This window comes from Panicum virgatum, chromosome 9N (assembly GCF_016808335.1).
Source record: "Panicum virgatum strain AP13 chromosome 9N, P.virgatum_v5, whole genome shotgun sequence".
Taxonomy (NCBI): Eukaryota; Viridiplantae; Streptophyta; class Magnoliopsida; order Poales; family Poaceae; genus Panicum; species Panicum virgatum.
This window is the reverse complement of record NC_053153.1, coordinates 33903870-33911672: the sequence shown is the minus strand read 5'-3', so window position 1 is coordinate 33911672 and position 7803 is coordinate 33903870.

Here is a 7803-nt window from a genome sequence, read left to right as displayed (position 1 = left end):
AAACATGAGAAGAACCAAATAAAAACCAAATCAAGCATTGATTTATTTATTTGTCTTAATTTTATTTATATTTGAAATTTGGGCTGTTACACTAGGTAATTGCAATGTGGCCCTGGCCGGAGCTGGGCAGTTCCCGGCCAAAATCTGGCGAGGGTAGGGGTTGGCTGACAGTGAGGTTTGGCCGGGGAGCACTAAGGGGTCACTGCGCACCTAGGGAGAGGCTTGATGAAGTCTGGGCCAAGCCGGGGGGGGGGGGGGGCAGCCCAGGTAGGGCTCGGCAATGGTGGATGGCTGGATTTCGGTGAGGAAAAGGCTACGGGAACAGGTTAGGGAGGACCAGTGGGCTGAGGGGAAGTGTCGGTGTTTACTACCAAGCCTGCTCAGGGATACTCTTAGTAGTAAGGTTTGTAGGTAGGGATCGACTGCTCTGGAACTCAATGGTGCAAGAAACACAAAAATTTAGACAGGTTCGGGCCGCGAGTTGCATAATACCCTACGTCCTGCGTAGTTGTTTGTATTGCATTAGGTGTTGATGATCTTTTGAGGGGGTACCTGCCCACCCTTATATATCCGGGGGGACAGGGTTACATGGAAAGTCCTAGCCGAGTACAGTTGGAATCCTACTACAACACAATCGGGTAGTTTCCTTTGTACTGCAACTAGTCCTATGCCTATTCAGGTAGTTACAAGAGAGGTAAGGTACATCTATAAGCTATCCATTACTCTAGAATATTCTATGCCTATAAGTAGTCCCGCTGCCCCGGATCTGACAACCCCCGAGCTCTTCGTAGCCGAGTCCTGCAGGCGTCGAGTACTTGGCTGGGCGTCTTCGAGTACTTCAAGTAGTCAAAACATCCTTCTGATTGCTTCTGGGCCTTCTTTCAGATATGTCGAGTAGTCCTCCAAGTACTTCCGATTGCTTCGAGGCTGTGAGGTAGTCAAGCCCCGAAATCTCGATGATATATGGTGCACGAAGTACTCGCGCTCCATATGGAGTAGCCCCCGAGCCTTAGGTAGAATCGTAGAATCAGGCTGAAGGTCACTTCAGTCTTTTTCCTTTATTATTTTCTAAAAAAATTGAAAAATAAACCTCTGATGCACATATCTCGCAGCCCCCGAGCCTTAAATCAAAATCCCGTATCTTACGGGTAGCCCCCGAGTAAATATTTGGAATTAAGGATCTAAGACGTGCCATCAGATTTTATCCTTAAGAATATATGCAGGTTTAATCAGATCCGATATTCGAAAAGACCTCTTTTCGGGTAAAATCCCAGAAAATGATACGATTGGATATGCCACACTGATTGCACCCGAATATTCTCAGAAATAAAATCTGAAATATTTATCTCGTTACTGTACGCTCACATGGGACTATACTGTATGGAGAATTTGTATTATTGCATCCGTGAGTGCTGCCACTGTAGCTTCACGGGTTGTCCTCCAGTAAGATCCCTTGCGGCTATAAAAGGTGGGTGAGAGGCCTTTGCCAGAAGCACCAGCGATCCATAGCCATGACTTGCATTTGGTGTTCTTGCTCTCGCCCTCCTGAAATTTATGTAGTCCTTTCCAGCAAAAGATGCTAGAAGAGAACTTGCGAGTGAAAAGAGAAGTCTACCTCATCCTGCAACCCTGTTTCTCTTACCAGATCCATGCTAGACATCATGTCCTTGCATATTCCAATGAGGCAGGTTCTCTGTCGATGGGTTGCATCCGGTTGTGTCTTATTCTTGGGGTTCCCTGTGCCCAAGAACTTGCATTTTTGGTAAGGAGACATAATCTTGTCACAATGTATTCAGGGAGAAGGAGAAATTCCTTTGCACGATGCTACAAGAGATCTTGCGAGGCGATTACTGTAATCTGCTTCCAAACTCTTGAAACTTTTCTCCGAGAATACGAGTATCATTATTACCTTAATGGGAATAACAAGTTTGTACTTTGTCATGGCCTTGAGCCGATCTAACTGCAACAGACTTCGCTCAGGAAGACAATAAGTGTGCGCGCAGACCCGAGTCATTTGTAAAGCTTTTAGGATAAAGTACTCGAGTTGTAATATCCAGTAGTTGTACTGTGTCGAGTACGTTTTCCTTTATTCTGGAATGTAATCCCAGTAGAAGGAAGATGTGTCGAGTAGTTGTCAAGGGATGTGAGTGTTTTCTTTTTCCAGAATGTAATCTCAGAAAAAAGAAATGTCTCAGAAAATCCCGTTTTTCCGCAATTGGTAACTGATTGTTACCCTTCTGGGTATTTAGTATGTTGCCACCACCACTATAAAATAGAATGGTAACTAGGTTTTACCCCACCGGCCGCCATTCTCCCTTTTACTGTTAGATCTATTCTTGTTATTTGCTTCAAACTTCCAGATCCAAAATTCCTTGCTCTCTCTTGCTTCCAAATCCATTAGGGTTTTCACCGGTGTATGCGCATGAAGCGCCCTGTGAATTTCCGGATGGCTCCCAAGAAGTCGAGCAAAGGCAAGGGCGTAGCTGCGAAACTAACCTGCGGGGAGGGATGGATTCCAAGTAAGTGTTCTGAATATGACCTGGAAACCCTAGTTTCTTCTGGTCTTTTGCCGGAGAAATCCGTCATTCAATGGCATCCTGCCTTGGGTGAGAATCATCCGTATGAAAATACGGGCGAAATTGTAGCTTTTGCCCCTTATTTTGAACGGGGATTCTGGCTTCCTTGTTTAGTTTTCTTCTTCGGGCTCCTGCATTACTACAGGATGCAGCTTCACCACTTGACCCCCAATTTCTTCGCTCATATTTCCATCTTCGTGCATTTGTGCGAAGCTTTTCTGGGCATCGAGCCCCATTTTGAGCTTTTTCGATTTCTTTTCCACCTGAAGCCGCAGCCAGATTCCTACAAATTAGATGTAGTAGGAGGTGCGGGTCTCCAGCTTAGATAGAGGAAGGATAAAGTGTACATCTCCTATAATCTTAGTAACAAAGTAATTGACTGGAAGCCTAAGTGGTTATACATAGAAAACCAAAACCAATTAGAGACCCTACCAGCAATTACTCCAGGCCCGCCAGTTTGACGGCCTGAGTGGAATGAGTAACCAGTAAACGACATTCAGATCCCCGAACTACTCGCTTGGATTGCCAACCTTAGTCAAAAGCATATAAGCGGGGATGCTGTCGTGTTCGACTGGATGAAAAGGAGAATCCAACCATTACAAGCTCGGGAGACATTTGGCTTTCAGTATCAGAGAACAACCGATCCATCACGATACTCAGAGGAAGAGATCTCAAACAGAGAAGTCTTTAGTCGAGTACGGCTCCTTCTTAAGGATGTGAAGCATGTGCTCATCATCCCTGATACGTTTTCTGCAGCTAATCCTCCAAAGCAGGTAATCACCAAAGTAGTCGATTTGTAATGATCGAGTACCTTGTATTAGTAATTTTCTGATAGACCTTGCTTTTTTATAGGAGGACGTGGAGCTTTTCAAGAGCAGTCCTCCATTGCCAGGCACTAATCATCTTTTTTATTTTCTCCAGCGCTCTTATAATGTCAACCAAGTCCAAGAATCTTCTCATGGAATCTTACAATAAGAGTACTAATGTCTGACCTTGGTTGTGCAGATGAAGAGGCGGCTAGGGAGAAGAGTGATGGGGAGCACAACCCCACTCCAAGCGTGGATACCCAAGCAGGACACTCGAAGGGTACGCGATCGATGGTGAGGAAATGTAGTAGCTCCTCACAAGCTACCAGTGACAGGTAAGTAGCTTATTGGTTGCAATCGAGTACTTTGCCAAGTTTGTCGATTTGCTTGTTTTGGTTTGAAACTTTTGCTTTTTTCAAGTCCGGCGGCTAAGGTGTCACGGACTACAGCATCTGGGGATGATGTTGTGGTGGGACATACTGTCCCTTCCACCACAGCGGACCTGTCAAAGGGGACTGGAACTACTCGGGCGGCGAGTAGTTCCAATACAAGCGATGCCGGAAACACGGGTGGCAAGGCCGTTATTATTAGGCCTCCCCCTAAGTTCGGCGTAAGAAAGCATGCCTTGACGAGGGCATCCACGTAAGTTCTTTGAACTTATTTGTAGATTTGCCTATTTACCGAGCGCGTTTTAACTGATTCATCTTCGCAGTGACACACTCCTGGAGGCAAGGGGAGAAACTGAAGGTGATTCAGTCCCCAAGTCAGCAGTGGAGAAGCCCCCGAGCACTCCAGAGATGGATGCTCGTCAGGCGGAGGAGATGGTGAATTCTATGATGATGAATTCTCCCCTCCCTGATGCTGAGAGGAGCGATGAAAGGCTCCCAGAAGAGGATGGAAGCAACAAGCTTCCAAAAAAGGGAGGCGACGAGAAGCTTCCCGAGGAGACCCCTACAGGTAAACTTATAATGCCTTGTATTGAAAAAATACTTCCCTTTATTTTTCCTCTTGTTGGATTTTGTAACTCAATTTTTCCTCTAGATTCCCAAAATCCAAGGAATACTGTGGGAAGAGTTGAGGATATGCCGCAAAAGGCAGTCTCTAAGGTGCGGGCAACTACTTCCCAGTTTTCAGCGGGAAGTGCCCTGCCTCAAGAGAAGGTGAAGCTTGCTTACAAGCTGTTGGGAGTAAGTAGTCGAATAACTTCGAGTACTTTATTAGATCGAGTAGTATGTACTTGATCCCCTTGATTTTATACTTTTGGCAGGAGGCATTAGAGCAAGAGACCAGCCTGCCTCAGGACAACTCAGAGCTAGATGCTTTGAGAGAGCAAGTAAAGAAGCTTTCATCCGAGAAGGCTGCCCTTCAGGAGAAGAATAAAAAGCTCGCCAAAGCCAAGAAAGGTTAGTCTTTAGCATACATGATGTACTCGACTAGGTTGTTCTGCCTGATATTTATAAGTTCTTCTTTTCAATCGAGTACACAGCTTTATTAAAATCATTAAAGATTGAGGAAAGCTTGGTACTGGATCTAAAGTTTCTTATGTATGGAAACACAGATGAAATTGAAAAGCTCAAGAAGATCAAGGCGGATTCTGACCAGGAGATGGCGACAGTCCTCAAGCAACTTAAGGACCTGTCAGAATCCCGAGACTTGATGCAGTAGGAGCTCGAAGAGCTGAGAGATGTGAAGGATGTTGCTCAAGATGTGGCAGGCCTTGTGGAGATCCATGAGGGGAATGAAGACGAACCGCTCACGTTGGCGGGGAGGCTTCGTAAAGTACTTGAAAGCTTTGAAAGGTACATCTCCACAACCACCCGACAGAACGTAGGACATGTGCTCGGGTTGGTAAAGTCCTACTGGCCACACACTCCACTTGATCCGCTTGGAAAAGGCGCAAAGGTTGATTGCAGTGATGACCAATTCCATCAGTATCTGGAAGAAACCTCCGCCGTTGCAGACAAGATAGTGGAGACCTTGAACAAGTCCGGATCTCCTTGAATTGTTTGAAAAATATTTGGTGTTTGGTGCCACAAGTACTTTGTCTTGTACAAATGTTTAAATTTGTGGATCGTTGAGTACTTGTTTCTGTGAAAGGATTGCGTGATCCTTTAATTTATATGATCTTGCGATCTATCGAGTAGTGACACTCAAAAGATATGAGTTTTCGCAGCATCGCGCCTACTCAATTTTGGAAGTGGACACAAAGAGTTGAATCCATAAGTGCCTTAAGAAGCAGAGTATTCTCGAGGAGAGTCGAGTAACATGGTTCTTATTCAGAACTCTAGTGCTGACCGGTTAGGATTGAATCCCGTAGGATTAACCAAGTGGGAAAATCACTTTGCAGGAGGGTGTTTTAAGCCGTAGCTTAATTCAGATTTCTTTTTGAAAAGAAATGCTTGTGTTAGAGCGGTGCTCTTATGGACTTAATTATCCAATCAAACGGGGAGACTCTTATGGAGTACTTGGAGAATTAGGAGCTTGGGTGATCTTCTTCGATACATAGGTGAACAGGAGACTCTCGACAACCACTCGGGGTACCGAGGGAAAACAGAACACTTTATGAACTTAGTGTTTCGAGCAAGCAGGTAAAACTCGCCAAGTACTCGAGGCAACAAGCTTCGTAGTGTAACTCCCTCGGTGGTCCAAGCAAGCGGGAGACTCGTGTCGAATATTCAGAGTACCAAGAACTTGTTTTATGCTCCTCTATTTTGGAATAATTTTCAAAATTGACCGGTTAGGATAGACCTCATCTAGTCACCCAAGTGGGAAAAACTTTTTATGAAAATATCCACAAACTACTCGAGCCAGCGAGTAGTGTGTCCTACACAAGGACTGGATTGATTTCTAGAATAGACCTGTTAGGATGAACTCCGTCGAGTTAACCAAGACAAAAATATTTTAGAAATATCACGAACTTATTCGAGCAAGGCAAGTAAGGTGTCCTACCCAAGGACTAGAGTAATTCCTAGGATAGATCTGTTAGGATGAACCCCGTCGAGTTACCCAAGATGAAACAATCGTAAGAATATCCAAAACCTACTTGAGCCAGCGAATAGGGTGTCCTAACAAAGGACTGGAGTAATTCTTAGGATAGATCTGTTAGGATGAACCCCGTCGGGTTACCCAAGACAAAACCATCGCAAGAATATCCAAAACCTACTCGAGCCAGTGAGTAGGGTGTCCTAACCAAGGACTGGAGTAATTCTTAGGATAGATCTGTTAGGATAAACCCCGTCGGGTTACCCAAGACGAAACCATCGTAAGAATATCCAAAACCTACTCGAACCCGCGAGTAGGGTGTCCTAACCAAGGACTGGAGTAATTCTTAGGATAGATCTGTTAGGATGAACCTCGTCGGGTCACCCAAGACGAAACCATCGTAAGAATATCCAAAACCTACTCGAGCCAGTGAGTAGGGTGTGCTAACCAAGGACTGGGGTAATTCTTAGGATAGATCTGTTAGGATGAACCCCGTCGGGTTACCCAAGACGAAACCATCGTAAAATATCCAAAACCTACTCGAGCCAGCGAGTAGGGTGTCCTAACCAAGGACTGGAGTAATTCTTAGGATAGATCTTTTAGGATGAACCCCGTCGGGTTACCCAAGACGAAACCATCGTAAGAATATCCAAAACCTACTCAAGCCAGCGAGTAGGGTGTCCTAACCAAGGACTGGTGTAATTCTTAGGCTAGATCTATTAGGATGAACCCCGTCGGGTTACCCAAGATGAAACCATCGTAAGAATACTCGAGGTAAATCATAAAGAACTACTCGATTGTTGCTCTATGTTGAGCATAGCTTTCGGAGTAGTATTAATAATGAGGTATAGATCATATGAGCAAGAGCAAAGTAGTCGATTCTTTTAAGGGAATCAACTTTTATTGAAGACTTGTCGAGATTACAGTGATTGTAAAATGACAGACTCTAACTCTTAAGACCTACCCCTTGCTCGTAAACGTGAGCAATGGTTTACTTGACTGAATGAAAGATATTCGAGGGTAAAAGTAGTCGGTATGATAGTCGACTAGATTTTTGGTAAACAACCCTTTACCAACGATGCCCCAAGGGCCTTGCGGAGTGAGTTGCACTCGAAGATCGTGTGAGAGCTCTTTGGGTGCATGAAGCACTTGCGTAGGAGCGTTTTGTTGATCTTGTCTCCGCCAAGAGATGTTTCTCCGTGGTGTTGGGTGCGAGGCTTACCCTGGGGGAGGGTAGTTGCCAGCTTGCGCTTCTTGAAGGATGCAGAAGCGTGTGCTGGGATGCGGTAGTTGGAAGAAGGGCTATAAGCCTCTATTTCCTCGCGCTCCTTTCTCCTTGAGATGATGACGTTGCGTGCGTCACGACCAATGTTGATCACATTGCGGAGGTCGTTGTTGGAGTAGTCGTAGTTGTCACCTTGCTGTTCTTGCTGGTAGAG